This window comes from Sciurus vulgaris (genome assembly GCF_902686455.1).
Source record: "Sciurus vulgaris genome assembly, chromosome: 3".
Taxonomy (NCBI): Eukaryota; Metazoa; Chordata; class Mammalia; order Rodentia; family Sciuridae; genus Sciurus; species Sciurus vulgaris.
The window spans coordinates 121,845,633-121,865,513 of record NC_136463.1 but is presented as its reverse complement, the minus strand read 5'-3'; the positions used below and the strand labels follow the sequence as shown (position 1 = coordinate 121,865,513).

The following is a 19,881-nucleotide window of genomic DNA, read 5'->3' as shown; positions in this document are numbered from 1 at the left end:
AAAAAAAAATCCGTGGGAATCCATCTAACAAAAGAGGCAAAATACCACTACAATGAAAGCTACAGAACACTAAAGAAATAAATTGAAGACTTTAGAAGATGGCAAGATCTCCCATGTTCTTGGATAGGCAGAATTAATATTGTCAAAGTGGCCATACTATCAGAAGCACTATACAAATTTAATACAATTCCCAATAAAATTCTAATGACATTTTTCACAGAACTAGAAAAGGCAGTCATTAAATTCATTTGGAAAAATTAAAGGCCTTAGAATAGCCAGAGCAATCCTTAGCAAGAAAACTAAAGCAGGAGACATCACAATATCAGACCTTAAATTATATTACAGAGGTATAGTAACAAAACCAGCATGATATTGGCACAAAAACAGGTATGAAGACCAATGTAACAGAACAGAAGACACAGAGGCAAACCCAAATAAATACAGTTATCTCATACTAGACAAAGGTGCCATAAACATATATTAGAGGAAAGACAGACTCCTCAACAAGTGGTGCTGGGAAAACTGGAAATCCATTTGTAGCAGAATGAAATTGATCCTCTATCTCTTACTCTGCACAAAACTTAACTGAAAGTGGATCAAGTACTTAGGCATTAGACCAGAGACCCTGCACCTACTAGATGGAAAAGTAGGTGAAAATATCTATCACATTATCTTAAGAACCGAATTCCTCAACAAGTCTCCTAAAGCACAAGGAATAAAATCAAGAATTAAGAAATGGAATGTTATCAAATTAGAAAGGTTCTTCACAGCAGAGGAAACAATCAAAAACATAAAGAGCCTATAGACTGGGAGAAAATCTTTTCCACCTGCACTTGATAGAGCACTAACCTCCAGGATACATAAGGAACCCAAAAATTTAACACCAAAAGAACAAATAACTCAATCAATAAATGGGCAAAGGAACTAAACAGACACTTCACAGAAGAAGAAATATGAATGGTCAACAAATACATGAAAAAATATTCAACATCTGTAGAAATTAGAAAAATGCGAATCAAAACTACACTGAGATTCCATTTCATTATAATCAGAATGGCAATTATCAAAAATACAAGTTATGATAAATGTTGGCAAGGATGTGGGGAAAAAGGTACCCTCATACATTGCTGTTGAGACTGAAAATTGGTGCAATCACTCTGGAAAGCTTTATGGAGATTCCTTAGAAAACATGGAACGGAACCATCATTTGACCCAGTTATCCCACTCCTTGGTATATACCCCAAATTATTAAAATCAGCATATTATAGTGATGTGGTCACATAAGTGTTTATAGCAGCTCAATTCACAATAGTTGTGAAACCAACCTAGATGCCCTTCAACAGATGACTGGATAAGGAAAATGTGGTATACATACACAATGGAATATTACTCAGTCTTAAAGTAGAATGAAATTATGGTATTTGCTGGTAAATGGATGGAACTGGAGAATATCATGCTAAGTGAAATAAGCCAATCCCCAAAAAATCAAAGGCTGAATGTTCTCTCAGATAAGCAGTAGCATACACACAATAAGGGGAGGTGGGGATGGAAATAATAGAAGTTCATTGGAATAGAAAAGACAAATAAAGGGAAGGGAGGGGAATGGAAATTGGAAATACAGTAAATTGGATCATATTTTCCTATGTTCATATATTATTAATACATCAGCAGTGAAACTCCATATCATGTACAACCACAAAAATGAAATCCTAATTAGAGTAAGTAATACTATATGTATATTTAATATATCAAAACATACTGTATTGTCATGTATATCTAAACAGAAGAGATATTAAAAAAGGGATGAAGAGTTTAGAATAGAAATGATACTCTAGTCAGGCCATAAATTGTCATATGTGATTCATTTATGTATTTGTCTCAAACTCAACATTACTTTGAAAGTTAAATGTCAAAAAGTAAATAGGCACTAAATGTAAAGTCCAAGTTATTTAAATACTACAATGCAGACTGGTGATAATCCAGTCTCATCAATATTCTTTTTTGCACTTATAGATATGTAAATTAATACCTCTGCACACTCTTCAGAAGCAAAAATCTTCAATATTTGGAAAAGATCAAATTGATTTTATATTTACATTATAACTGAAAGGCAGACATAAACTGCTTCATTTTATTAAAGTTCCTTCTTTTTTCTTTTTGTAAAGAAAGTTTATTGATTTTTTAAAAACCTTTGTTTTATGTTTGTCCTTTTAAGTTTAAATCAAAAATGAGAATTTTTAAAAAATTTGAACCCATAAATGGAAAAAACTAAGAACTTGAGAACTGAAACTAGAAAGAAACAAAATAAATTTGTGCACAATCATGGCAGTAAAAATCAATAAGTAATTCAAAATATTCACTTTAAGGAGTTTTCTAATTTTGTAAATTCAAGTCTATTTCCATTTATTTCTACCACACAATTTCTTATACAGTTAGTTAAAAGGATTGTCATTGAACTGATGGTTGTACTTTAACTTATTAACATCTATACTGAAGCTTATTACCTCACTGGCTCCCAAAATGTCAGTTTTTAACAGGTGCCCTGTTTTCAATCTAGGAATTTAGCAGCAAACCTGTGATGTACTCTGAATGATTCAAAGTAAGGGTCTCACTGTCCCTGACAGCATGAAAGACTTGTTATTACAAAAGGACTGTGGTTCTAACATCATCTGTTAATTACACAATTGAGAGCAGTCTCTTCCTATGACTCATTCTTCAAAAGATATTGCTGCTCACCTCAGGAGTGAGTTAGTAGCAGCAAGTGAACTAAAGTTCTAATGTCATTAGCTCAAAGATGGTCAGCCATATTTGTCTTTGTATCCAGGTCGTAGGGATGCATTTAAGAGTTAATGAGGCTTACAAAAAAAAAAAAAAATACTAATAGGAAAACCCCCTTGCCAGCATAATAAGCACAATGTGAGCATTTTTCCCTCTCAAGTAAAGCCCTAAGTTCCTACCAAAGCATAGAGTCTCTTTGATCCTTGTGGTTACTCTATTGGAGCATAAAACAAGCAAACCCAGGTATGGCAAGACTGAGAAGAGTGTCAGTACTGGTTTCACGATTCAGAACAGATACAAAGGAAAAGAATTTGCCCGAAATTTCATTTCAATGACACCCCAAGGGAATTCTCTCTCATTAGTTGTCATGTAAAGTGGCAAAGTAAAAGTGGTCATATTGAACACACTTTTAAAATCACCACTGAACAAAGCCAACCTATAATTATCTGGCCATTATTTAACTAACATTTTCACAATTCCCTAAGAATTATTCTTGCCTTCTGTTTTCTGCCACTGGTGGTTTGGTAAAAATATATCCATCGGGTTTTCGATTCCTTAAATTAAGATTGATGGAGACTGAGAATGTCTTTGTGAAAAAAACTGTACCCAATATCCTAAGAGTCCTTACAGGCTTTTAGCAGGAACTATTAAATTGTTCCTGTGAGGCTATTTTGACATTAAGTGGATGTTTTTCTCAGAAAAATTCAAATGCAAGGAGGTGAAATGATGTTTCCAAAGCAACAAAAGCCATTTTGCCTATCTCTTGGCTGTCTCTCCTATGGAGAAACACACATACACGTGCACACCCACCTCCTCCCTCCCTACATCCCAGGATTCTGCTTCTTCTACTGGTAGAATACATAGGTTAATTTTACTATGATATCCCTCTATTTCAGACCAGCCACACACACTCATTTGATTCACTTATTTTCTCCAACCAAATTGTTCTTTTGTTGCTCTTTGCTGGGAGAGGGAAAACAATTTATTTCAGTCTTTCGAGTAGGGCTTTCAGATGTTTGATAAATGTTATTTTCTCTCTTACTCTGCTTCTGTAAGGCTTAAGTATTTTGTGATAATAATGGAAAAAACTCATGCATATTTCTGTTCTTACAGAAATTAAGAATTATTTTTCTGATGGAACTGCAATAAGTAATTGAAATAAAAAGCATTTAAAAAGTCTTTATTTTAAGTAACCACTTCTAGTTTTGCCGGATTTGCTGCCAAATACAATTCAAATCTCCTCTCTTAATATAATATGCCATTTTTTTTCTTTAAGAAATATTCATTTTTATTACTAAACCCCTAAGACTCATAATACTACATATATTAGATTACAATCTTACTATTCTAACATTTTCTTCCTTCTGATGAACTAAAACCATACCATTACCTTTTAAAAAATCATTTCTGAGACAATGCCTTCAAGGATAAAATGGTGATTTATATCAGAATACAAAATCCGAGATTTTATTTTTTGCATTCAAAACATAATAATGGAAGTAGTAAATAGTGAAAGCACCAAGCAACTAGTGCACTTAGAGTTTTTCATTTGCTAACAAACACAGCAAAATTAATTGTGGAGCTGAGAAAGAAAAAAGCAGGTTAATTAAAAGCAATGAGAATCTCATCATGTTGCAATTATAGGAACTACACTGTTCCTTTAATGTAAAATGGAAGCAAAATATAAATATAAAAATGCAACCACCAAATAAAAAAATGGCCAATAAAATTCCTCAGGTCTTGCATACACACTGAGCAAGCTGTTTTGTAATTATTCTAAATGGAGATATCACAGTCCTTCCCTGTTTAAAATGTAAATACTCTTTGGAGAAATAACAAATTGTTTAAAATTCTTAGAAGGTTATGAAATTATAAAAAAACTGTTAATCCTTTCTTGTCAGGGAGTTTTATAGGGGCAGCATAATGGGGATGTGAAGGAAGAAGGAGGAGAAGGGGAAAGGGTTTGACCTTGAATATGAGTTTGATCTTCTTCAGACAGTTTCTTATGACCAATCCTGGAATTCCAAATAACTACTGCTATTACATCAACCTTAACACACTTTCTCAATTTGTTTCCCAGAAAAATAAGCCCATCCTTTTCTTATAATAAGATGTCTTCCAATTTTTAAAATGTCTAAAACCCCACTTCTTTCAAAGCACTTTTTCTGGTAGGCTTGCTATACAACATAGAGACATATTTTAAAAAAATGAATTCTAGGTCATATAGACAGCAAAACCCAAAGCTGACTGTACCAATTTTATAAATCCCTGATTGCCATATACCCTTTTATTAACATTCTAACAGGAATGTGTTGAGTCATTACTTATTGCCATGTTTTAATTCCCACCAACTTTAAAAAAAATCTAATAAGAAGCTATTGAGAAAACTATCAAATATTGACAGGCTGTACTCTTAATCCTATTATAACTATGTTTTTCTTCAGGCTTTTTGAAGAAAAAAAATCAACGTGTAAAAAAGCTTTACACATTAATAAAATACAAGTTTTGGTGATGAACTGAAGAAAGCTGTATTTGAGGCCAAGGATTTTCTGCAAACCGAACAATCCCGCAATATCATTCCACAAAGTACACGGAGACCTCGGTTCTTGAGCATGTCAATACTGTGCCTTGTTATGAAATCAGAGCAGACAGGAAGAGTAACGGGGAAGTAGAAGTTGCACACACCTCCAGTTTGAAGCCTAACTCATCTAATTTCAGTCTTTCAAACTTGTCAACACTTTTTACCAAAGACGGATTTCAAAATGTTATTAAAATATCTTCAATGTATAGTTAAAAACTAATATAGTCCTTGTCTAAAGTATGACTAATTCTTCACAGCTCAAATTTTTCATTGTATTTGGTATAGGAAACACTCCTTTTATATATTTCAGAATCCTGTGCTCTTAATCAGCTGAAACTGCTCTTCACGGAGCCGTCCACTGATAAGTAGCAGACAGACATGAGCAGTAGGAATATGAAGTTAAGGGGATAATTCTTAAACTCAGGCTTCTTGCTGGCCCTCCACAGATTTTCTTTAAAAAAAGAAATTTACCCAAAGTCATTCTGGCCCCGCCCTGGTTTAAGTCAATAGGATATGTGACATTCCTGGACAATCTGTTATCTTCAAGGCTATTCTCTCAGGGTTGAGGAATGTAAGGATCCTCCCTGCTGATAAGAGCACAAATTACTGTGAAAGTGGACTTTTGCGACCTTTATACAGAACAAGGATTCCAAGACTCAGGAAGACAGAATAATTAAAAGCACAGCTCAACAACCACAAAATGTATAAAAACAAATTTCGATTAATGACCAAGACTTGCCTTGATCTTTAGTACGTCATTTTAATCTCATTGTGTTAGGAAAATCTCTACCCTCCAACACCCCATAGATTTTGCTTGGGAATCTGTGGGAAAATCATATGTAGGATGGTCTTAAAAATCTGATGCAATCCTACTGCGTGTTAATAATTGAGCTGATACCTTGGGGTGGGGTACTCTCTAGAAACTTCCGTAAGACTGGTTTAAAAACGAGGGAACAAGGGTGTATTATTGCCATGCTCTTTGAAATGACCCATCTCCTCTGTTGAGGACATTTTCTTTTCTCTTCTAATAAACTTTGCTATACTTTTCCTGTGTTTTGTGTCTTGTTTGATGCTTTCTCCTGTAAGACTATAAGAGCAGCGAGATACCACAGGATGCCCCAGGCTCCCTGGTATCAGCTCACACAATGACTTTCATAACCTCCACCCTCCATTCCCCAACCCCCCAATTTTGTTTGTTTTTTGGTTGTTGTAGTACAGTATTAGGGACTGGGCTCAGGGGTGCTCGCTCTAACACTGAGCTACATCTCAAGCCCTTTTTATCTTTTATTTTGACACAGGGTCTCACTGAATTGCCCAGGCTGGCCTCAAACTTGTGATCCTCTTGCCTCAGTCTCCTGAATTGCTGGAATTCCAGGAGTGTACCCCCATTGGTTTTTCGATTGTCTCATCTTTATTCTCCTTAATCTTTTGCTGCATTTGAAACCTTGTATCCTGTTTCTTAGTCAAGCCCTCTTGACACAGTTTCAAGGACAAGTATAATTCCTGATTTTTCCTGGCTTTTCAAATCTCCCCCACTTTCTCTAACTGGCTTTATCTCTGGACATTCCCAGAAGCAGACTTCTTAATTCAATCATCTTCTATCTCTTTTGTCCTTTAGAAACTGAACGACTGGTCTGACGTAGAACTTCCGAAGAAAAACTTTCCTTCCAGCAGGTAAAGTCTTTACTTCAGCATTATGCAATTGGTACAATTGACCATTTTCCCTTGAGAAAGATTTTAAATTCAAACTGTGGTTGCTTCTGGGCCATCATCCATGTTTGTACAACAGCCTCTTGGTACTTCCTTTTTCTCCTGCCTGGAATATTCTCCCTCAATGTACAAGCTCACCAGCTTCCCTTCTTCCTGGTGAGCTATTTGGTCAGATCTCTCCTTTTCAGGTCTCTTCCCACATACCTACTCTGGTCAATTTTTATTTTTTGCTAACATTGCAAAATTTCAACATATTTTACATACTTCAATTATGTTTATTAGTTAATTACTGTTTACTGGAGTGGCTTATAATTGACAGAAACCTATTTTGCCCAGTTCTGGAGGTTGGAAGTCTGACATCAGGGTTCTAGAGGGGCCTTCTTCTGAATTACAGAACCCCTGTCTCTCTCTGTACCCTCACATGCAGAAAGAGAGAGCTGGCTCTCTGGCCTCTTCTTACTAGAGCACTATTCCCAGTACCTTGCAAAGGATCCAACTCCTAGTACTTCTAATGTCAAATAGGGCTTTGACATATGCATTCTAGGGAAGACACACACATTCAGTTCACAGCATGATGATAGAACATATTCTCTAATTTGTTCATTAAAATGGCCTGGAATAATGACTAGCACTTAGTAGGTGATCAATGATTTTTTACCCTAATTGAGGTTTAGAAAAAAAACAAAAAACAACAACCTTCTATTGTCTACCACCTCCTTTCCCTTTCCATTGTCAAAAGCCTAGTCCAGTTTTCTTCTTATGGTAATTAGCTAATTAGCATGCTAATTGCAATTCTTGCTCCTGGTCTCCTTACTCCTTTACTATTATCTCCTTTACTGTTGCCTAATTTTCTTCTTCAAAACCAATTTTTATCATCTTATTATCCTTCTTAGAAACCTTCATTGTAAGTCAAATTGCCTTATTCTGGAATTTAAGACTCTGCTCAATATGGCTACCATTCACAGTCAACCTTATCTGTCCACTCCTCAATCAACTCTAACAAGCTGGTATGGTGGGGTTTTTATTTGTTTATTTATTTTTCATTTAGGATAAATTTGTTGACTTCCTATTCCTAGGTCCTAATTATGGCAAAAATAATTGTGAGTTTAGGTAACTTTAATTGGAAGAATAAAAGTTTTAATAACATTTGCACTAAGAAACTGAGACCATAGAAGAAAGATACTTGACTTATTTACTCAGGTATGTGGTCCTGAGATGTGAATTCAAGGTCACAGAGAAAACACTTGAGTCTCGAAAGACATATGTGCATGAACAACTAGAATGCAGAAAGTTCCCATGAACCACTGGCATGCAGATCCAGGAACTCTAGCAACCTGTCCCAGCCTATGTCCTTGCACCCCTGCACCTCATCCTCACCCAAGACATCTGGAGAGACCATGCCTTAACGGAGTTTAAACATTAAAGACTTTGTGAGTGAGAAATGACCACTAGCCTCAGCATAATAGTAAGATACACACCCTGGATGGAGATTTAAGGTGCTAATGAAACGCACCCTGTAGGAAACACAGAGTGATTAGAACACCTGCAGCCAATGTTCAAATGCATGCAACACAGGTCCCAAACTCCAAAACCTCACCCTGACTCCACCCGTAGGTCAGCCCTCTAAGCACTGTCCCACTACAAAGAGTAGGGCCATGGACCTAGACACTTAACTCTCTCTGTGATTGCAGACACTCCCATTCTGGAGTATGTACCTTCCCTTTATAATATACTTCTCTGCAGTTTTTTTACCTCATGTGACCTTAAATTCCTTTCTGTGGCAGATTAAGCATCTGGAAGGCTGGAGTAGAGATCCCTTCCATTCCTGGAGATCTCTTTGAACTCCCAAATACAGACAGTTACATTACTGAAATGCCTCTTGTATCCACTTTTAAGTTCCAAGCAAGCAATTCATATCTATATTTAAAGGTTCAAGTTTAATTTATTCAGGTTGATTCTGTGCATTTTTAAAGGCCTCTTAAGCCTCACAATTAACAATGGTTTGTCTTTCCACAAATAGTGTTTCATTGTGGTTCTGGGGATTGAACCCAGGGGCAACACATCCCTAGTCTTTCTTTTTTTTTTTTTGAGATTTTGAGACAGGATCTCATTAAGTTGCTGAGACTGGGCTCAAACTTATCTTCCTGCTTCAGCCTCTGGAGTGGCAGTGATTTCAGGCATGCGCCACCGTGCCTAGCTCATTCCACAATATTCTGATGTGCCTTTCCTCACCTTCCTTTCTCTCAATATAAGAAACAGTGACACGTGGCTTACATATGCCTTCTCATCCAAAATTTCTGAGTGGCATTTCCTCCCAGGAGGTACTCCTTGTCTCAAAACCAGGGTCCTGGGCTGGGGAGATAGCTCAGTCGGTAGAGTGTTTGCCTTGCAAGTACAAGGCCCTGGGTTTGATCCCCAGCACCGCAAAAAAAAAAAAAAAAAAAAAAAAAGAAATGAAAAAACAGGGTCCAACTTGGAGAAACAGCCTGGAGGAGAACCTGAGTCTGCAAAAGAGATGTGGGATTTGAAGGGTTATAGAAAATAATATTCCTACAAGATAGCCCCCAAAGAAAAGTGGAGAGGGAGGGGAAACTAGCCAAGGATTAAACCCCCAGTAAATCCATTCCTTATAATATTCCTAATAACAATAGGCCCTGAAGGAAAGGGGCAGATACTGAATGCTGGATCCTGGACTTTGACCTTTCCCTACTGCAGATCAGTCCTAAATGGCACAGCAAATATAAAAACTCTGGGAAACAATGAATCCCAGAGAAAGAAAAACAATGGGCAAGATTTGAGTACTCATCCCTCGGAATCTGGACTCTTACCTCCCCAGACACCAGTGAGCTTCAACCTTTTTACAACTGCCTTCCTAAGTTAAAAGTTTAACCAATGGGACTAGCCCTTGACTGTCCAAACTGCATGTCCATAGTGTCCACTGATTGAACTATCCTCATTGTACCCTATAAAATTAAAATCTCCTCTATAACTGATGGTCATTTTTGCATTCAGAAAATGTGCCTCGATGGTGCCCGAGCCTGTGAATGAATAAAAGACTTCCCTGAATCTGTTGAGGTCTGCATCTGTTGTTTTGTGCTTATAGGGTTTATACTTTTAATACAAGCTGGCATCCCCAAATGGTACCACCCTTTCTCACCACCACTAAGTGTTTTCAGGTCTTACTTTCTCACTACTTCTAATCTTGACAGCATGGAGGTGTTTCAAATCTAAATTCAAACAGCTAAATTAATGCAATAAACTGAACACATATTACTTCCATACCATTATAATGTGCAAAAATTATAAATTTAACCATTGTAAGTAAGGGACTATTTGTACAAAAATTAGGGATGGCTAGTTTGATGTGGCTTGTATATAACACTGCTCATGGCAGGAAGTCAGCTTTGAACAGCATCAAACATGGCTTATTTTCATATCATCTATAGAATGCGCACATTTTGTTTTTAGAAACAAAAACATCTTTGGTATGTTTTTGTATGTTTTCATTTCAATGATGTACTATTAGAATCATTATCTATTATGACAGAGAAGAGTAAGTATACACACATCATACACACAGGTGTAACACACACTTGTCTCACAAAATCACTTTAGAGTAGTGGATATTGCCAGGAAAAAGTTCATATTTTTAGTCAAAGATATTAACAAATTAATACTCAGATATTACCAAATTAATACTCAAGAAGCAGCTGATAGCTAAGAACCCAGAGTCTTTTGGGATATTACCATTGTTTTAATATAATTGACTTACAATTAATTATATAACATAAGACAGGACTAGGGATATGACTCTGTGTTAGAATACTTACCTAGCATGCACAAGGTCCTAGGTTCAATCCCAAGTATAATAAAAAATTAAAATCGGAAATAAATAAAAAGTAATGAAAAACCACTATTCATCTATTTGAATGACTAAAAAGAAAACACTGACAATTCCAAATGTTTGTGGATGAGGAACAACAGAAGTCATTGGCGGAGGGAGTGTAAAATGTTATAGCCACTCTGAAATACAGTTTGGCAGTTTGTTATTAGATATTCTTACTACCTGAGCCAATAAATATGCTCCCTCCTATATTGAAAAATGATTTCTATACAAAAGTGTAAGGACACATGTTTCTAGTGATTTTGAAGAAAGAATAAATCTTAAACTTGGAAACAACCAAAGAATTTGGTAGACAAATGGATAAAAAAATTGTACTACTTCCATACAATGGAATACTATTTGCTGGTGAAAAGAAATGAGCTAATAAATCATCAAAAGACCTGGATGAACCTTAAAAACATATTGTTAAGTGAAATATGCCAATCCAAAAAGGCTTTATCCAGTATGGTTCCAAAAATGACATTTTGGAAAATCAAACTATGGAGGTAATAGACTGGCTATAGCCAGAGCTTCAGCCAAGGGAGGAAGGATAAATGGGGGGGGGGGGGGGGGGACAAAGGGAATGTAAAGAGAAATAAAATTATTTTGCATAAAACAATAATGATGGATATTTATCAGTATACATTTGTTAACACCCACAGAATATATAACAGAGTGAACACTTGATGTAGCCATGGGCTTTATAAGAATGTATCATTATTGGGCCCTGAATTACAACAAATACACTACCCCATACAGGGAGTAAATAGAGGAGGAAACTGAGTTGGGAGAGAGCATTATAGAGTAATTCTTTGTACTTTCCATGAATTTCCCTGCAAACCTAAAACTGCTCTAAGAAAAGAGAATCTGTTAATAATAATTAAGCAAAAGCTGATAAATAAAATCTTGGAAACACAAGACCAAAAATAAGACACAATTATCCTGGTAAGTTAGAACAGTTTCTATAATGGTGACCAGACAGCAGTTTTGGCATCTTTCAAGTTGATAGTACAAGGCATCCCAGTTGATACCTCTCATCTCTGAGGCAGAATCTTCAATGACACTGGAATAATGCACAGGAAATACCAGTGTCCAGGCTCCACACGTTTCAAACCTACCATTCTGCAATATTCAGTCAGTGGAATAAAACCCTAACTCACTGAACGCTTCATCAGTTTTTGAATGACTACAGAGTCGGGACTCACCCAGGTTTGCACGACTATTGAAGATAGTCCTAGAAGTATGAGAGTATCTCAGATCATGGGGCATCCTCATAAACTTTGGGGAGATTTTTCTTGTGTAAACTGCCCTGGGGCTGTAGGACAACAAGAGGTCCTTGATGCATCTGTGTCCTTTGGAAGGGGGTGTCTTTATCATTATGATGATGGAGTGAGGGGGAAAATATTCTAAGTTCAGTTGTAGCTTGAAACAAGATAAGAGATACTGGGCATCTTTAGAAAGAACTAGCTTCATAAGAAAATTTAGAATTCAAAATATAATTCTTTTCTGTACCATTGATCTACCTGTCTATTTTGGTACCAATACCATGCCATTTTTGTTACTATTGCTTTGTAGTATAGTTGAAGTTCTGGTATTGTGATACCTGCTGCTTCAGTACAAAAAGCTCCTCTCAACCCAGAGTCAAATCATAGAGAAGAATAAAAAGCAGGAAATCCTGTGAAGCTTTCAAAAAGAACAGCATCTACTGCTTCCCAAAAGAGCCTCCTCTCTTGGTGGTTCACAGATGTACTAAGGTCTGATCACTCCAGCCCTAGAGATGCGCAGCAGTGCCAGGCATCTCTGATTGTGAGCAGCCTCTCCAGTGTATCATAGGAACATTATCATAATCTCTGCTAATGGTGCTTCTATTCCAAAGTGGCCAGATTGGTTCTCTGCAATTATCCTTGTTTCTAGATGTCATCATACTTCAAAGGTAAGGAGGATATTTGCTGAGTAATTATTTCTGAACATACTGCACACGAAAGAGGTTAAGTCACGAAATACTACAGGGCTAGAAACAAATGCAAATTGCACTTTATATTTTCTAGAATATCGTCTATTTTTATACTACAGTTTCATTACATTTTGAAGACTATAAAACCAAAGAAAGGAACTGGCTGTTACCTTCTGATGAAAACTTCTGCACTCCTCTCAGGGTAAAGAGTCCATGTGTTCACAGAATCCCTTCACTCCTGGATTGAGCAATTCTTGAAGTGTCTCTAACAGACCTGAGAAGAAAGAAAAGTATGTAAGTAACCCTGGAGAGCATCAGAGAATGTTAGCACCATGTTCAGGTTGTTTAGATTTTTTTTTTTTTTTTTTGCCACTTAGTGAAATTTCCACATATTTTGCATCAAATTATCTTGTCCAAAATAATAAACATTTGTAAAACACACACTTTGAAGGGGAATTTTCTTCCTTTACATAATTATAATCTCCCTCTTAAACACTTTTGAATGAATGGTGTCTTTACATATTATAAAGTTAGTTTAAATATTTTCCACAATTATTTGCTTACTTTTCCTATACAGAATTTTATTCTGTGGTCTTGTTAATAATAGCAGGAGTTTCTGCAAGAGAAGTAGAATATGGTTAGGCTTATTCTACTTCTTGTCTGTGGCTTCTCTAAGACTATTTTATTGCTGTACTCTTCTGTGAGATAAACGAACACATTTTGGTCCCTAATCTCCTAGGCCTAACTTTTTTCTGACCTAAAAATCCCTACCAGAGCCCTAAGTACCCCATCAAGTCTATAATAATGCTGACCTAAGATAGTGAAATACTGTGCTCTGCTGGCATGTTCTATACGATAGCCTTCCATCAACTCAAAGTTCCAGGCATCCTTTTTTGGAACTAGCAAAGAAAATAAGCTGGCTTTGGCAGTCGATCACAAAGTGCTCTAATTCAATGAATCCATTTTCCACAGGCTTTCCTTAGCAAGCCTCTTTCCACTGCCTGCAAACTGACTACAGTTCTTTGTAAACCTTTTTAGCAATTCTACCCAAACACCACCATTTACGCCCCCAAAGTTCTGTACTACTGAAAATACATTTTAAAGAAGACTTTCAGTGGATTATCTAATTCTGGAGCTCTTCTTTAACCTGACAACCTGTTACACAATGTCACCATCAACAGAAGTGTCTGCAGGAAAAGGGATAACAAGCTAGGGATGCACCTAGCTGGAAAGGTCAGGAATCCCGGGCTGGGACACCTGCTCTAAAGTGGTTACTCTTGATCTGCTTGGTTGGTAAAATCATCTGCTTATGGAGGTGTATAGTAGAATGATGTCAGATTCATGGCACTCCCAACTCTATTTGGAAGAATCATTCTGTTTATCTTTGGAGTAATTAAGAGCAAATCCCTGGAGCCTGGGGAAGATGAGACCAATAAATCCTGCAGAAGAGGCATAGGTTTTTTATTTTTAAAAGATAAATAATGTAGTCTTTCATTACAAATTGTATTATTTGTAACATAGGTAATTTCTGAACTATAATTAAATATCTACTAAATATATGTTATATATAAAGTTCTAGAAAAGGCAAAAATAAACTATAATGATAATCAGAACATCAGAACAATGACTGCCATAGGGGATTAACAGGAACACAATATAGAGGAAACTCTCTATTATAAAGGAAAAATTCTGGATCTTACTGGTTTTACCCTTGGCAAAAGTCATGGAACTGAGCCCGTGAAATTTGTACATTTATGCCTCAGTTTAAAAAACAATGAGACTCAAAGGCACTTATTGATTTTTAGAATGATTTTGAATCAAGAGGTCTTTACCTCTTTCCTGACCAGTACAAACCAATTCTTCATCTTTTTCATTTATTCAGCCACTTAAGATTTACTAAGCATAAATATAACTGGAATTAGCACAAAGGCAGAGTGGTAGGGAAAATAGTGGTTAAGAAAATAGAAGTAGTCCCACTCTTGCAAAGACTGGCGTCTGTTGGGGCAAAATACACAACTGAAATGGGCAAAATAAAGAATTATGATTGCAACCTTGAGAGAAGGCCCACATTTTAACCAAGGGGCTCTATCAAAACAGAACAAACTATGCTAAACCCCAAGCTAATCAGCAATGAAAACACTGGTGTTCGCCGAGTCATTAAAAGTTGATATTCAGACCAAAAAGTAAAACAAAAAACACATTTCTATTAAACCAATCCTGTATGTTCTATAAATGTAGTGAATCAAAATAATTTTGAATCAACTTTTGTTTAGCTATTGATGATCTTTTTTTTTTTTTTTTTTTTTTTTTAAGAATTTAGGTTTTCTTCACCCAAGGCAGTTTATAGTCACAGCTGTCCATGAGGAAGGATAAAATGGTGTTAAGTGACCTTCTTTCCCATGAGCAAGTCCCAGCTGGGAAGACAGGTGCATTTACTTCTGGTGACTCTGCTGCCAAAGAGGGATTTGTAGACCCTCCTAACAACAGCATTAAGCATGCTCTTGATAAATCCAGGCTGTAACAGGTGCAGTATTTGATATACAAACAAATTATAACTTCTATAGAGTAGCATACCAGTAAAAATGCTTTCAGGTAAATACATCTTCCTTACCACCACCCAGACCCACACTTTTAAATGAAATCTCTCTGGGGGTGAGCTCACTTTGAAAGCACATGGGAAATTACCATAGTCTAACTAGTACCACGTTTCAATTTCTCTCAGTTTTGTAACCTATTTGTCTAAAATTCTTTCCAATGGGAGGAGTTATTTAGAAGATTAAACAGGTAAAAGAATATAATTAAGGAGAGAAAAATTAAATAAAATATGAACTACATAATTAGGTTACTGAATTCTCAATCCTTCTAAGGAAGGCTCTTCTATTGTTTATTTTGTGAAACTATCGAGAGGAAAACAACATGATTTGCTAAAGAATGCCCTCAGAGACAAGTTTGGTGGCTCATGATTACTTGGGAGACTGAGACAGGAGGATCACAAGTTCCAGGACAGCCTGGGTAACTTAAGTTTGGTGACGTAGCTCAATGGCAGAGTGCTTGAACAAGACCTGGGTTCCATCCCCTTTATTGCAAAAAAGAAGAAGAAGGAAAAGTAGAAGGACAAACATGCTAGTAATAGGATCGTTCAAAAATTAACTTTGGACTTAGAAGCTTACTTTTTAAAATTTTGATTCACTATACACAAATGGGGTGCAACAATAGTTCCTTGGGTTGTACACAAGTGGAGTCACACTGTTTGCATCATCATACATGTACACAGAGTAATGCTGTTTGTCTCATTCTATTATTTTTCCTCCCCCCAACACCCTCCCCACCCCTCATTTTTCTCTATACAATCCATCCTTCCTCCATTATTGTCCCCCTCCCACCCCCCGTTACGTATCATCATCCACTTATCAGAGAGATCATTTGGCCTTTGGTTTTTGGGATTGGCTTACTTTGAACAAAAGTCATATGGTTAACAATTGTTCTGTATTTTGTCAATCAAACATCTACAGCATCACATTCTCACTGGTCTCTAATCATCTCCCCCATCTCTGACCAAACAAGGAAGGGTTTGTGTTACATTCTTCTGGCCAGGCTGAGAATGGCCACTTGAACTCCGATATAACTGGAACTCTAAGTAACTATATCAAGCAGAGAGCCATTCTACCATCTCAGAAAATATTGACAGATTTCAGTCCATACTGCAGAATGACACTTTACTTTCTCACTCTTTCTGGTGACAAGTAGAAAGGAAGTCTCTGATTAGGAATTATGCTCCTTATTTGTGTGTTTCACATATTTAATATTGAAGAAAAGTATATAATTTGCACAAATATCCCTGTAAAAAAAATCTATGTTTTACTTGTGTTTTAGAACCAAAGAGTTGATTAGAAGACTTACCATAATGCAACATTTCCCTAGCATGCTCACAAAATTATTTCCCTTCTACTTTCCAATTTCTGCTACCCAACCCCAGTTTAATGTTTTTGGCTTCCATTCTTTCTTTCTGACAATGTGAGAACTGGCTCTGTTTCTCCTAGTCATTCTCTGATATTCATGCATTCATATGTATTCTAGAAATGCTTTAAAGATATTAGGTTTTGCAGTTATAGGATTTGAAGAATCTCATAAATACAAGTACTTAAGTCTTCTCCAATCTCAACTTACTGGACAGATAATTGTGCTACAAAATTTTGGATGATTTTAAAATGATTTTTGAATAGTTAACAGATTTCTTCTCTAGTGATTGCCAGAGACCTTCACTCTGCAGGGCTTATATACATACAGTGGAAAAATCCTTTCCCATGTCCTTTTAAACAAATTTTAAGTAGTTCCAACTTACTGAATCTATTGAGTAGTAAAATCTGCTTCAGAGAACTGAAACCATTTTAAAAGTAGAACTAGAACTTTAGAACTGGTGAGTGGGTACTAAATTTTTTCAGACGTTCAAATTTTAGAGATAAACTTTACTACATATTCATAGGTTACATAAATTCAAAAGTTTATATTGAGTTCTTACTATGTGCCATTTTTCCTGCAAGGTATTGGAGACACATGGTTCTTCCTCTAAAGTAACTCATAGCTTAGTACATGAAAATAAAGAGACATAAACATGTATAAAGATAATTTAATGCCATTTGTCAAATACTATGATAAATGTGTAAACAGGGCTATGAAACAGGTTGGCTGGACACTCAATTTCTTACATGAAATATGAATGACTAGAATATGTTTCATAAATACTGGGCATCTGACTTTGGGAAAATAACATGTCTGGTGTCATTGAAACCAGTTCTTACACTGTCCTGATTTTATTGACAGATCTCATGCACTCATAGACTTATACACTTGGGTTATTCCTGTTTGTTTGTTTTTTAATAATATTGTCCTTAATACTCACCATATAGCTACTTCAAGCATAATTTTTCTCATCCAAAAAATGTACACAGTTATAGGATTATTATGATATTTACTTAAATAATATCTATAAGGTCTTTAGTGTAGTACCTGGTATGTGGTTAATTGCCTCTATCTGGGAAGGAAAGATGAAAGAAGAAAGGAAGGAAGGAACAAAAGAGGGAGGAAAATAAGAAAGGAAGCAAGCAAGCTAGCTATTAAAGCCTTGGCTTATCTATATAAGTATCTGTCCCGAGGCAAAAGTTTTTATGTATAAGGCTCTGGGAAGACAGTTTTCATAGTTCTTCTCTTAGAAATCATGTAACTCATGCCAATAGGTTCCTTGGTGCTCATATCTGAGGGGCAAGTAACATAATCCTTTAAGACTAAGGTTTCAATGGGACACATATGTGCCTAGAGGTCAGTTCTCAGGGAGATAGCTGAACTGAGGGGGCTTTGCTGTCTGCAGTAGAGAGGAGGTCTTTAGAGCTTCCATAGGGAAGTAGATTTCATGGGTAGGTTCCATGTATATTCTTCTTAAATTTACTGGATAGACAAATTATGAAAGATGATGAAATGTACCAAAAGAACACTGGATATCTTCTTTGGAAAAGGAGGTATTTTTCTGGGTGATCTGATTCTATGAGGGCTGATTGACATTTTTTACTGACTATAAATTGTGGACAACTAATAGCAATTTAAGTGAAACTTATCCAAAGACATGCATTTCCTTTCTGGTGAAAGGAAAACTGAACTTTCTCCCTATTCCAACTTTAGGGCAAAAGATTAGATTCCTAATCTTTCCATAAATGCCTGTGCATTAATCTGAATTTTATATTAAATCAGTTGAAAATATTTTACTAATTTCCTAATTAATGATTAACTAAAATGCTTAATAGCTTTGAAGTATTTATATCAAAACCTTGGGTTGGTATATTTTGAAAATTATCCTTTATCTTTTTTGGATTTGCTACAATAATTTAATCAAACTCTGCCATATGAACCCAGTGTTCACATTTGTAGATAAAATCATTTTGATTTCAAGAAATATTAATAAGAGGCTGTATTATTAATGCCAATGATGATATCATGCAAAGAGAGACTTTCCTAGACATTAGGAGAATTTTCCTCCCACAACACACTGTGATGTAATTAGGTTTTGTAGCAGGCATAAGTACAAGGTATTTATGTCTGTATATTTTTCTTTTCTATTCCATTCTTTTCTTTTTATTTTTGGTTACTAGAGATTGAACCCAGAGTGTTTTACCACTGAGCTACATCCATAGGCCTTTTTATTTGTCTTTTCTTTTTCCTTTTTATTTTTTTACTTTGAGGCAGGATCTTATTAAGGTCCATAGGATCTTACTACGTTCTTATGTGTACTAAGTCCTAAGTCTGTGGCCGGCCTCAAACTTGTGATCCACCTGCCTCAGCTTCCTGGCTCTGCTTGGATTTATGTTTGCATATTTTTAAATAGGATTGTAATAAAAATGATGTAACACTGTCTTCAAAGGAAAAGATTTTGTCTTTGTTTTTGCCTTTAAGACTGTACATAATTGAGAAACTGTGACCTAGAGGATTATGAACAATGTATATTGCAAATTTTGCATTTTTAAAAATTGAGTCCTTAAGATATAAAACTCTGGTGTTCTGAAAGAGTAATTTGTCTCAAATGCATTACTGTTTTTAATTTTAATTCGTGCTGGCTTCTCATCAGATCATGTACTCTAAGGATAAAGAAGGCTCAAAATAAATGTCATTGTTTTAAAAACCTACACTTAATAGAACCCTGAAAGTTCCCCAGTACAGCTATAAAATAACATTCATTTCTTTAGATTTCTGATGTTATTATTAATTTGAGTTTAGTAATATTAGAGTCAGGCTCTGAGATTATTTTATTAGCAAGTGACTGCAAGGAGAGATGAATTTATGCTGTAGCCATTTAAAAGCAATAAATCAAGAAGAAAGGATTTACATTGAATTCATGTTGTTTAAACTAATGAAGTCATCTGCTGCTTTTCAAAAACAACTTGTATCTTGGGAAAGGGATAACTGTTAGGTTGGAAGTATGCTTTAACT

At 35.8% G+C, this 19,881-nt stretch overlaps 1 protein-coding gene across 22 annotated transcripts in view; it reads right to left on the bottom strand.

Annotated features, from left to right (window-relative positions):
* B3GALT1 (beta-1,3-galactosyltransferase 1) overlaps window positions 1-19,881 on the bottom strand; it is a 644,122-nt gene that overhangs the window by 430,542 nt on the left and 193,699 nt on the right. For 15 of the 22 annotated variants that reach the window (XM_079131879.1, XM_079131893.1, XM_079131876.1 and 12 more), the window contains one exon: window positions 13,077-13,180. The exons of 1 other annotated variant lie outside the window; for it this stretch is intronic. The gene's annotated coding sequence lies outside the window, so the exon portion shown is untranslated. 6 more of the 22 variants (XM_079131886.1, XM_079131883.1, XM_079131884.1 and 3 more) reach the window with 3 other exon arrangements.